Here is a 13,896-nt window from a genome sequence, read left to right as displayed (position 1 = left end):
GCCATCTTGGCTCTTATTAACGAGAAAGGTGGAGGGTTCCTTTATACATGCGCGGGAGGAAGACGAGTTTCGATCTTCCCTCTTTCTTTCTCTCTCTCCTTTCCGTCCCGCGGCACGAAGATTCACTCTGGTGAGACGGAATTCATTAAGGCCGCGGCTGGTTAATGACTCGTTCGGCTACCTTGCCACCTTCGAACCACCATTACGCTCCGTGCTCCGTCGTTCCACTTCATATTAAACCGCATTACGTCGCGTAATGTATTTTATTGTCGACGCGTGTGTGGAATGAATCGTGCTAACTAACTGTGCGTAAGCTCTTCCTTAGGTCGCTCCTGCGCGGTCTAAATATTTTTCAGATTATTTCGAAAGACGTTTACTCCAATAATCTGTAGAGATAGCATTTATTATTCGATTAATACATTTAAAGCTCTAAAAAAATTTAAAGTGTGAATGCAAATCTCTGACTGCGCGCGATATATTACGGGGAAATTATATGCTAATTTGACGTAATTAAATTTTTTACGTAAGAAAAATGGAGTACTTTGATAATGGTAATAATTTGAATTTATATTCTTCGTGCAAGTTAAGTTGATAAACTGTAGGCTTTATTGTCACGCACCAATAATTCTGGAACTGACGTTATTTTTCACAGAAATGACAGTATGTGGAGAAACAGAGCGGAGTGGGCCGCTCGATCCGCGACTTTATGGCGTGACAAAAATTACGACTTCCGACGTACACAAAGTTGCGTGCTTTTTTTAACACGTTCGGACTGTCAGCTGTATAGTATATAGTATTACGAGCCGTGCGCGAAATAATACGTAATTTTGCGTTCTCAAATACGGCAATGCCGTAATTTCGTCGATTACTCGACGACCATGTAACATTTTTGTGACGGTTTGACGTGGCGTATCCTTCAATCACGCCCATTCGGCGGCTACTTTATCTTGTCCGCGAAACACTTTCGCTTTATATTTCAATAGGACGTTTCCTTTGTCATTCAAAAATTTCAAAGAGCCTCGCGACTTCCGTGGCATTTCGTGTATTGTGAATAAAACGACTCTCTCTGTGAGAAACCAGTCTGATCATTTACTTAAATAACTGTTTAGCTTAGAAACATTTTTTTAAATATTACAACGATACATTTGATCATTTATCTGTTTGATATGATGAAGAGATTTCTCTATACTATTCCACTTAAAATTTAGATACATGCTGAAGACAGCAAGTCATTTCTAATATCTAATATTTATTACAAAAATCCTTCGTAGAAATTTTTCAGATTACTTGATCGCTTTTCGAATTTTTTTTTTTGTCAGATCGCTCACTCTTTTTGCGTCAAAGAATAATCCAATTGCACTAAAAGAAAGAGAGAAGTGTTTCATGTTTCCTCCATCTTTTTTCATACACTTAAATCTCTGATCCGCGCTTAGGAGGTGGGTTCTCGGTGTATACAACGATTCTAGGACCTAAGGATACCGCTGCCGTTAGCCGTGTCATTGAAGCGTGGTGCTTGTAAATGTCCACTTACGCGAGCGAATCCTGACAAGCTCGTCAGGATTTAATCCCGCCATCTCCCCCACGGGATCGTCGTCGTCGCGGTCGTTACGATGACAGCGAGTTGGCCGCGAGAAAGGAATTGTCGCGCCGCGGCGTCGTCATGTCGAGGCGTCGCCTTAACGTGTCGCATAAATTCTTCCTCGAGGATATGCGAGTATCTCCTTCGCTTTACGCGTAATAAAATTCTTCTCATTTCGAGCCTCGCATACTCAACCCTACGAGTAAATTTTATTCAATCTCGATTAATTTGAAATTTGATCTAATTGGAATTTAATTTTACAAAGTCATCTTAATTATGATTTTATTCCAACTTATTTACACTTCGAATGACTCTTTTCTCGTTCGCGCGTATACTATCTCGTACTTAAAATTGAAAGTGTTTGCCTTTAGAAAATCTACAATACTTTGCGGGGATATGCGTTTCTTAGTCGAGTTCATTAATTCCTCCAAAATCAACGTCGGCTCCTTTCGGCGGCGATAACGCAACGTCAGTATGAATACCACTTAACTCGTTAGGTTGACGGCAAACGCGGCTCGGCCATAAGCCGGCGGTTTCATTGTACGCCGCCAAAAAGAGCAAAAGGACATTTATCTCCTCTCTCTCTCTCTTTCTCTCTCTCTCTCTCTCTCTCTCTCTCTCTCTCTTTCTCTTGGCATCGTGTTTATTAAAAATAATGACGCGAGTAGGACGGCCGAATTAACGTGGATTGAGTACAGTTGCATAAATCTACCCTTCATTTATTTTACATTCATACGGAGAATGTCTCAGAAGTCTCAGACTCCAAACCAATAAAAGAGTCTTATTGAAATTAAGCTTCGATGATTTTTAAAATACCTTAAAGAGAGATAGATAAATTTATTTTACTATGGAATTTATTTTACTATATGGAATATAAAACCTCTTGGAGTACAAATAATTTTTTTATGTACTTGACGTCGCGACGCTACCGCGTCGCTTGATAAATTATCAAAATTAACACCAACGTGTGATTAGAAGAGAATTAAGTACAAATTGAATAAAAAAATAAAAGATGATATGAATTAAAAAAAGAAAAAATCTTTTAGTAATTATAATTTATAATTTATTGAAAAAATGTATTAGTTTCATTGAAAGAAAATAATGACTCGATCTCGACAGACTTTCAATGATTGACAACGAAATTAAATAAAAGAAAAAAAAACAAAATCGCATACTTACTTAAAAGTCATATTTATATATAGGTAATCATTTGTGATAAACGATCACGCGATCGAGAATGATTTTCTATCGATTACACGTCAACGACGTTCGCGAAAATGTCGATAATCGATAATTATCAATACTCAGACTAACAATCAAATACTTTTGCGTTGTTAATCATAGTGATTTTCGTAGTAACTTTAACGTGCAGACGAATAGATGCAACTGCAAATCTCAGGGATCCATTACACGCGCGTCAGTTAAAGTTCAAGGACTTTATTAAATCCTAGACACATTCCACCTCTCAACGGCGTGTTTAAGATAAGTGCGAAATTTTTCTGTCGGTCATCAAAGTCGAAGGTCAGCCGTAGTAACTGATCATTATAAGAATTGTCATGGGTATTGAACATTAATCATGCAAATCAAATCGTGATTAGTCGCTTGGCCTTTGAACGAAATTACGTAGGTAATTTCAATGGGAGGAATTTATTTCAACAGGCTTTTACGGAATACCAGTCGCAACACAATAAGCAAGATTTCTTCTATCGCTTAAAAAAATAATTGTTGAAAAAACTCTCTCTTAACAGTTATCCTCCCCCTGGAGATATTTCTATCAAAAATATTTTAAAAGATTTAATATGTATAAATTCATAAAGATTCAATTGTTTATCTCCGAAATATTTTTCAATTAATCTATATTGAATTTGTGAGGAAAAAAATTTTATTTTTACTTTTGATAAAATTAGAAACATTTATTTACAATATCCTTTATATGTTTTGAAAATTAGCTGAATATTCAAACTCTCTCGTTTTTTCTCTTTCTGTGATCTTGAAGAAAAAAAAAGATTGTCTTGAAACGACACTCTCTCCAGATGCCCCCGTCGAGATATAGTTTTACGAATTAGTTTTAGATGGGACCCAAAGACCCATTGTGGCCTGAGAGTGTTATGCGATCCTATCCTGCAGAGACCGTTATAGTCTTTTTGTGCACGTGTCGAACAAATTACCTTTTGTTTGAATTGAAATTTTAGGACCGTTTCTACAATATGGCACGTGACATTTTATCACCGAAAAACAAATCGCGAATATCTAATAGTTTCCGTCTCAGAAAAAGAATACAAAAGATCTATGCACAAAAGAAGAATACAAAAGAAAATATGTAAATTATTATTATCTTAGTTTTGTACACGCGCTGTACAAAACTATTTAAATACTATTTAAATTTCTGAATCAATCGTTTAATATCATGGCCATTATTGTACATCACGCTATGTGTGTTTCGATAATAAGTACAAAACGAAAAAGGACGAAAAATGATTACGGGAGGTTTTCATTCGGCAATTAATCCCTCTAATAGCACCATTCGCAAGGATGGACGTGAGCACGACGCTTCGAAGTCGGGCCGTTCCCTTATCAGATGCCATTATTCTCGACATTCTTTCGCGGCGTCCATGTCACGGTTACGATAGACTAAACGAGGCTGCCGGAGAATGATCGCGCAGGTGATTCCTTCAGCTAATCCTCGCACAGAACGATCGAAGGCTTTCCCCCGGTTGGCAGTACGTGGCGGCAACAAATGGTCCTGCCGTCGCAGATCGCTATCGGCGAACTCTCGCGGGTATATTTATACGGACCTCGAGTTGTGGTAATGTACCCGAAGAAGAGCTCACGAGGTAGACTCGTCCTGGCGCAGTCCTCGCGGCCCCCACCGTGTGTCGTCTGATTACTCGTGATTCTGATCCCTGTATCTTGGATCGGGTTACTCCGATACTCGAGATTCTTTCCCGCACGAATGTGTCCTTGGCGAAACGTAGACATCTTACTTCGACGACGTAGCTGGATACCAAAAGGCAGACATCGAAAAATTCAGGAATTATGCCTTATGCTAGTGCCAGACTATCGCAATTCATTTATAATTCGTGAACAGTGGATGAAGATTCGGATTTTAATCAGATATTTTTATATTATTTTTTTATTTTTATATTCTATTACATATACGATTATATTAAATAATTTATAAAAATTATTATACTTGATTAACTTTTAGATTTACATGTCACAGTTCATACGTCGTTATTATTAAATACATTGGCAGATATTTTAAAAATTATAAACCGATTGCAATAGGCTTTTTTATAAACTCGTTAAAGAGACGATATCTCTCTGAAAGCAAGCGCATATATCTCATTTACTACAGGTAGCACAGCGCGAACGCGTGTGGTTGATCATTTATTTAGAATCGACCGTGTATAGTCACGTCGGAACAGAGATAAGTTAATTCCGCGGCGCATCTTAGAATCGATCGTGCGCCTCGTTGGAGGAAGGGAGTAAGAGATCGACTTCGTTATACATACATACTTTGAGGAAGACAGCGGCAGCTCGACTCGGCGCGATTTTATCGGCGACGTTTCGTCTGCGCGCAGTAGGCGCATGTAGGACGTGCGCGCAACAAGGCGCGATACTACGTCTAGCTGGTCTGATAAGGCCGAGCGGAGCCCGCTAATTATTTATCCGCGCGGTAGTCCACGAGCGGTACGCGGAGAGGTCATTGGCAGCGGAGCCGAGAGTCCGAGCAAAAAGGTGCCACGCCGAGGGAGAAGACGTCTCACTCGAGGAGCACACCGTGAAAGACATCGCGAGAAAGTGGAAGAGAGGAAAAAGAGAGAAGAAGGAGAAAGGCGAGGAGCAACGCGGCGGATGCTGAGAAGAGAGAGAGGCGCGAGTGTATAATCGTGATAAGCAGGTGATAGATGCTCCTCAGGGCCCGCACTGCTGTTGCTCGCCGCAGACAATGGCTATTTGTTTCTGCCTCGACGAAGAAACACGTCTTTCTCTCTTTCTTCTTCTTCTTCTCCGTCTTCTTCTTCTTTTTCCTCATCTTCTTCTTCTTCTACTTTGTTGTTTTCGTCGCCGTCTTCCGATGGTCCTCGCGTCTCTCGAAGTCTCCACCTTCGCTCGTACGTTTCATTCCAGCGAGAGACGGTCCACGGCATCGGCTAAATCACATCGACAGATAATCACAACTTAATTTGCCCCCTGCGGCGAAGTCCTGGTAGCCTTCATACGGCGAATCCGGCCGAGTCACCGGTCGGAGTCGCTTCGGGGCATGGATTCCCCCGAGACACGGGGCAGCCCGTGTTCCTGCCATCCCCGTGCGCGTCCCGGGGAATCCGTGTGCCACGGGAGCTTGATCGGGCCATTCATTGTATGCAGATGCAACGAGCGAGATGCCGCGCTAGGCGAGAGACATACGCGCCGTAGGGATTGAGACCGCGATAAAGCCCGACGTTAAACGGCGTTACCGTGGTGGATTTAAAAAGTACCCGCATGGCGCGTTCGACACTACTCGTATCCTTTGGTCTCCCCACGTCATCCACTGACCCAAGGACGTAAACGAGATAAAGATGCGTCTCTACCTGACTCTTCCCCCGCCTATACAGAGGCCTTCTCTCCCACAAAGAAGCGCGGTTTAAGCTTTGTAAAGAGCATTAGAGATAAATAAGCTTCTTAATTGTGAGTTTTGTCACATCTACATCCTGTTTGATGAGCATTTGCGCGTAATGCGGCGGCGCGCGGTATTTACGCGCGCACGTGCATCACGAGATGACTCGTCTTATAATATTTCTCTCTATCCGCAATAGTATATATCGTTATGTCACGGCGTGATCGCCACGCAAGGGGGGAGGGGGCGCGCTGGTTAACGATGGTTAACGAGTCGGTCGAGTCATCGCTTTATTAACGCGGCCCCGAACTGCCCGCGTGTCATTAATCATCCGCGGGGGCCTCGGCATTGTGGGGCCCTGATGCATGCGCGCGCCTACGACGCTTGAGCCGACCACGACGATCGGCCACCGGGATCATCGGCACCTCTCCTTCGTCGTCGACGGCGACGACGACGACGCTGAGAACGGCCGATTCCACTGTGATGATTAGGACGAAAAGGCGGGGGTGGAGGCGCGATCGTGAATCGGCGGCAAATGAATTTTAATGACGAGCGGAGCCCCTGGATCGAGCGCGCACGCCCGCGGTGATTGATATATCAATGGGATGGCTTGTAAACGAGGCCACCGTAAACTCTGTTGGAACACGAGTAAAAGTGTAGCTAAACTCTCTTATATAACACATATATATGTGATATTTATATAATGAATATATTATATTTATAAAAATACAAGGATATAATCATAAGAAATGATTATTTTAATTTTAATAATTTAAAATAATTTTTAAATGTAATAGATGTTTTTATACGTGGAAACAGATGCAACGCATCCCACATTGTTAGCGAATCGATTTTCTTAATCTTCATGCAACTCTTCAAGTATAACGAAAATTTGGCACTTGTCAGCGCAGTGATCAACTGCATAAATTAGTACTGTTCATTATGTATCATTGCGAATATCTATCTTCGTATTGCAATGGCGACCTTGTCCGTAATAAACATCCCGACTTTATTTACATGTTAAACACAGAAACATTCTAAACTGTTTTATGTACATTTTCGAGAGCCATTTGTGCGCGTTGCGTTGCCGCATAATTTAATATATTCGCACGAGAGATCGCGCGGGGAATATAAAGCTGGCAACCGATTATTTTGCGCGATATACGTGCGAGAAATGTGAGACGTCGTCGACCCGTTATCAGGGAACAAGTTCCAGGAAGATTAGAGTAGCTAATTAATAAAGCGAGATTATCCGCGTTACATCTCCGTGGCATTAGCCGGCCAAATGCTTTGTCTCCCTCTTTCTCCCGCTTCAAGGAATCCGATATCTCGATGACCGATCGAGCTTTAATAAAGTTCTCCGCTCGTCGGATCCTGGAATTTGGTGAGAGAAAGGGTTCGACCTCACGAAAAAAACCCCGAAAAGACAGAAGGAGAGAAAGAGAAGGTGTGAGGGAAAGGAGAAAATATATGATGTAGATATATAATTTACGTCAGATGAAAGAGACACACGCGCAAATTTATTTATTTTTTTTTTATTAATTTGCACCGTGTCATATTATCACGCTTCGATGAGGAACCACGCGTGCGCACGAAATATGTAGAAAAGACATTGAAATCTAATTCTGTAATCGCTCCTTTGCGTTACTTTATACGCACATTGTGATAAACAATTTAAATGACCATTTCGTAACAGCTAAAGTGCTTGAAAAAATTACCTTCGTGTCGTTATATCACTTGCTCTTTTTTCCATATCATTTAGTTATTTCTAGACCTGTTAAAAATAAAAATAAAAAGATTGAAACTTGTTGGATACCTTCATTATCATATCCGGTTCTCTCATAAATTTTAACGTATACAATTCTATATTTGTCCTTTATATTATTTTATTCTTGCCTTTTAATATTTATTTCTCATCGTTTGCCGCAATTAGAAATGAATTGTAACGATTCCAATTAATCTCTTCTTTTTGTCAATTCGTGTCGCGCTCGTTGGAATACAAGCTATTAGAAAAATCACAAAAATAATCGTAGATTGCATCAATTGAGAGCCACTGATTACACAGAGGCAGATGACGGCTCTATCAGACTCCAAGCATTGCGTAGAGTAACCTACAGTATCCGTACGACTTATCCAGAAGCTTAATACTACACGAATGTGGACACGTGCGTGTGCACGCGACATTGACCAAGATTATTTCGCGATGTATACCACAAGATCATTCAATAGCTTTCCGCACATACGTATTGATCGGGCTCAAATTGGTTCCCGCAATTATCAATTGTGTCTACGAGTGTGTACGTGCATGTGTAATCGTGGACTTGCGGTTCTCAGTTCGCGATTAACCACAAATTGCGCCACTGGATGTTTAACGATCTGTTTGTCAGCATAAATAGGATAGTTTACATCTTCGTTAAATTCGTGAAATTAATTTAATTTGCTAAATTTAATTAAATTTTTTTCGTCGTTCCTCGAATATATGTATATTTAATTTTTTAATCAACATGTCCGAGATCTTTTTTATGAAATAAGTAATTTAGGGACGTTTCTTCACATACAAGCCAGTATAAAATAATTCTAGATAATATTAATAAGTTAATATTTTATATAAAAAAAAAAATAAGATAGAAGCTTTAATTTTTATTTTATATATCCAAAATAGTGGAGATCATAAAACAAACACTTAAAAATAAATTCGCTTGATTCTTGTGAAATTAAATTATTCTCTTATATATTAAAAAAGATTTTGTATATAATATTTAATACTGAAATAATATTTTTGATAATATAACTCTTGTGAAATAATTGAAAAATGCTATCATATGAAGAAATTAAGTTATCTAAACACAATTTTCGCACATAAAATTTCTCTGCATAAAATTGCAACGTAATCTTTAGAATCATTTTTGTCGAAATCTCACACATATAGAGATGTTCGTAAATTACTATATTTTAAGGTCAAACACATCCGTCGACTTTCTTCAATTCGCAGCCCACGCTTATTCGTGCACTGCCAAACGAATCCGTCATTACGTCGACGCTGACGTGTCCGAAAGTCTGTCAAACCGCGTGCGAAACGATCATGTTTTATTTATGAGATGCAACCGAGAGAGGAGCGGGCGCGCGCATAGACGTCACGGAGTCGACTCACGGTGGACTTTTATTAATCTAATCGGCCTATTAATATTTAACAGTTGATTTTTGGCACCGGTCATCATTATCGATGGTGTAAAGACCCGCGTGCGTATACATCGGGTGGGAAGGAAAGGGGACATCGGGGGGGGCACGGCGAAATTGAGCACGTCGCGACACATCGGCCTGAATCCTAATCGGGGAACGGCCGCGCATTGGCGAGCAAATTGGTTGTTTAGCTACCGCGAGTACTTCGGCATAATTAGACGATCAATTTTCTCGTAACGTCATGTAATTTACTGACGTGGCTTTTATGGACATGTGCTGCTTTCTCTTTCTCTGTCTCTGTCTCTGATCTCTTTTTTCGAATTCCTTCTTCCTCTCGCTCTTCTCCTAGGTCTCTATTGCCTGTCCATTTTTTCAACGTGTCCATTTTTTTGTTCTTACACCGAGCTTCCGATCGTCAGTTTCCGACCTAACTTTCTTCCTTAGGATTCCTTCCAGCCGCTCGTATTTTACTTTTGTTATATTAGATGATCCCTAGCTCCACTTAACGGATCTCGGTTGGGGGTCCCCACGGAAATGTTGCATATGCTAAACATAGACTGAAAGTTTGGCAAAGAAATGTTGCTACAGCTGGAACAGATGAAAAGAGACAATGATTCCATTAAATAACATCTTTATCTCTTTCGTGCCACGCATATGTATATAAACACACAGCTTGAACGTACCGAATTTTTAAACTTTTTTAACAACTATAATAATTTTAAAGTATATACAAATATTTTTTTTCGAGTGTCTACACATTAACATTTGGAAATAATTGTACCAAATTTCACTGTATTTCGCAGCATTTTCTAACGAAATATTGAATTTATAATTTATTTTCCTTGAATTTTTATAAGCACATATGCAAAGAAATAATAGGGAGAGAAGGAGATATAATAAAAGGAGGAGAAAAAAAGAGAAAGAGAGAGAGTCAAGATATATAACGTATTATTTACGGAAATTTGTCATGAGAGTATATAATTAACGCCAGACTCGCTCATTAAAATATTACAAATTGGACATAATTAAGCGACGAAGTCAAAAATGTTTTTCTTCAGCCGATCGCTCGAAGAAATATTACCTACGTCTGCATACACAGCGACATTTCCGAAAGAAATCGAAGAAGCCCAAAACAAGAGAGAAATTTATAGTTGCTTTTTACGCAACGCTGCGTCCAATTACCGAACAGTGTAATTCATATAGTCCTTATAACGCTATAAAGAGAGAAAGACGAAGAGAGTGCGGTAATCCCGTTTCGAAGCTTATACTTAATTCAAATTTATTCTTCTGGAAGCTGTGGAAGAGTAACTCATACGCGCGTACACGTCAGAAGACGTTCGCCAAGTGGCAACAGTTAAACTGGATCTACGCTAAAGCAACCTCGTGATCAACCTTAAGCGAGCCACTTATCCGATAACTTATCCCGAGATAGAGTGCCGAGAGATTCGCATAATACTGCGCGCGAAAGGAGGAGCACAAGGCGAGGGGTAGCGGCGGCGGACAGGTCCGTGCCCGTTAAACACACATTTTAGGTACTCCAACCGCAATGTCCGCTTAACTATGGTTTAGTGGAAGTTAAACCAATGATTATGTTGTCAGGCCCCGGGTGGGTGGAGAGAAAAGTGATCGCTCACCGGTCATCTAGACGTTCGCGCGAGCGCAAGGAGCCACGCATACACACGCGCGCGCGCTGCTGCCTTTAGGCCCGTTCCACACCAGTCTGCATATAAGTCTATCACATATATCGTATAAGTCATAAACGAAGAAATATTGTCTATTTTCCAATCGAAAAGCCTCGTTGCACGCAGGACAGTTGTTTGATTCATTTTGTGCGTAAAACCAGCTTCAAATTCAAGTCACCACTGATTCAAAAACGTACAGACGTCGAACTTCTCCAATAAATTTTATATAATTGCAATTGTGTAGACTTTCTTGTTTATTAATATCTTTTTAATTGAATCTAAAAGCGTGGAAATAAATTCGCAACTTTCTTCTTTAGCTGAATCAAAGGATCGATGTCTGTTTTTCGAGTACAAACGATGTTGCTCATATTTCCGCGTATAAAATACCTTATTCGAAAAGAAATGCTTTTTTATTAGCTATCCAATTAGCATTCCATCGCGATCGGCGTGAAAGCGGCCTTAACCCCGCATCGAATTCGCTCGCGCGAACGTTCGTGTAGGTTCTAGAGAGAAAAGGGGATGATGAAGAGAGAGAGAGGGAGAAAGAGCATAATCTCATGTGTGCTACCAACACCATGGTCACGCACGATCCGCGGTGAGCATTAATGCCTCGCTATACAGCTCGCCTATGCTCGATACACATACACACGCACACATAGTGTAAATCCAGATACGCAGCCAGGTATAAGCGAGCCGATTCATCAACATTATCACTGACGGCCGTACTTGCTTCACGGTTTACATTACGTGTGCTTATGTGTGCATGTGTACATGTATGTGTATGCGGAGAGGATAAAGAGGTTCCCAACCGAGTAATGTAGATATCGCAGGTGCATTCCGATATCTACCATGCGCCCCGGACATCTACGAGTCCATCGATCTAATTCATTCGACCGGTCTGGAACTGGAGATAGACGTCGATAACGATTTTTCCGCTGGCATTGTTGAATAAGCAAGAGATCGTATTTCGTCTGATAAAGGAAAGTGAAATGTGCCGGAAAGAAATGAATCGGAAAATTGAGAGCTGTTACGAGAAAGTGTACAAATGGCAGCAATTAATTAACTATTTATAATCATGTGTCATAAGTCGGAAGAGCGAGACAACGATCACGATTTCAAAGCTATAGCAGCAAGCTATAAAGTAAAAGTTAAGAAACATGACGCGTTAAATTACAAAATATAAATTTCTACTTTCTTTTTCTAATCCTCGTTTGTTCAGAGAAGAAATCTGCGCCAAAAAATATAAGTGACTCTTGAGATACGGGAATTCCATCGTTTACAACACTTTGTACGTGCAGATAAGTGCAAACTACGTTGTAATCATTAAATAAAACAAATGAGAAATCGCACGATCATCTGGCAGCGTATCAGAGGTAAATCAAACATCTTGAAGAACGCCGGCTTTTACGCACGATTAACGTAACTCGCTGCATCCATTCACTGCTAAAAAGTGCGCGTCAGCACACTTGCGTGCACCCGATTGAAGCCCGTAAGAGGATCGACCGCCAAGCGAACGGATAGCACGTAACGAGATAACTAGTAATAAGGAGGTAATGACTACCAGAAAGAGAAGGAGTCGAGGCGAAACAAGGTAGAAGGGGAATGGCGAAAAAAACCCGCGTCGAGGACGAAGCAAACGAGACAGACAGATGGACAGAAAAAGAGAGTTTCAGAACGAGAGATCGATATAACGAGGATACAGCGGGTTACTTGCGCGCGCGCAAGAGAGAGAGAGAAAAAGAGACGGATGAGGGAGGACGAAAAGGAAGATGACGAGGAGAAAAGGGACGAAGGAAGGAGAGACGCCCGCTCGTAACTTCGGACACTTAAACGTCTCCGAGGCAGTTTCGTCGGCTAAAATCATGCTCGACAGTTAAGTCAACAATCCCGGCCAATCGCCGGTTCGTTTGTGGTTATTGCTCGTAAAATGGGGAGCCCTCTCGCGAACGCAAGCGAAAATCCATATTTCGCCGAGGGGGTAGGATCGCGGGGCCGAAGAAGTCGAAGAAGGATTTTCCGAGAACATTGACTGCGCTCTTAACTATAATTTTTTTAAGATCGCTAAATCTTAAATAAATATAAGAGACTTTGTGTTCCTTTCAATCGTATAAAATATTTTATATTATAACTTAACTTATTTTAGTCAAGATTCATCCGGAAATTGGTCATAGGCCCAGAATGTCCCCTTCATTCGCGAGGGGACATTTCCCAGTAAAGAAAAACATTGTGGGCGCCGCTTAAGTAGCCGGGGGATGTACATAGCATCGCGCGTGACGCCGACCCATTATTTTCGCTCGATGAAACAATTAGTCAGTCGACCCGGCGACTGTAATTAGACAAAGGACAATTACGGCGAGTAGCCTCGTTATCTCGCCGTTACACCGGTGGACACGTGTAAGACAAGCTGTTATAAATTATCGACTCTCTCTCCGCCTTACGCCCATCGATCTGCCCCGAACGATAATGATTGTCCCCGTGTCCTTTTTTTCTTCCTGTCTCTCTTTCGTCCTTTTTCTCCGATGGTTGATTTTGACGGTTGCGCGCTCTTTGAAAAATGCCAAAAAAATAAACGGATACGTTTGAGACACGTGCAGGGGAAGATATCGAAAGAATCGAGTTGATTTCAGATATGCGAATTGACTCGTCGCCGATCGATGTTATCGGTCGTTCTTAAAACGCATTTTATTTGCTATGCGCGTCGTCTTCGAGAACTGGAATAAATGGGTGTTTGCCTCACGATAATTACGATATTTATATTTTTTTACGTATGCGTCAGTGAGCGTATCGTATGTTCTCGATCACTGCGTATCGATCTATGCTCAGCTGAGCAGATGGATTCAATTTTCACTGCA

The 13,896-nt window shown here is 40.9% G+C and overlaps 1 protein-coding gene across 2 annotated transcripts in view; it reads left to right on the top strand.

Annotated features, from left to right (window-relative positions):
• The window catches only part of LOC145944116 (uncharacterized), a 151,259-nt gene that overhangs the window by 93,986 nt on the left and 43,377 nt on the right, over window positions 1-13,896 (top strand). The gene's annotated exons all lie outside the window — the stretch shown is intronic.

Source organism: Prenolepis imparis, unplaced genomic scaffold (assembly GCF_030444845.1).
Source record: "Prenolepis imparis isolate NDT839.2.m4 unplaced genomic scaffold, iyPreImpa1.0 SCAF_1, whole genome shotgun sequence".
NCBI classification, from domain to species: Eukaryota; Metazoa; Arthropoda; class Insecta; order Hymenoptera; family Formicidae; genus Prenolepis; species Prenolepis imparis.
Note: the sequence above shows the minus strand (reverse complement) of the source record. Positions and strands in the feature narration are given on the sequence as shown.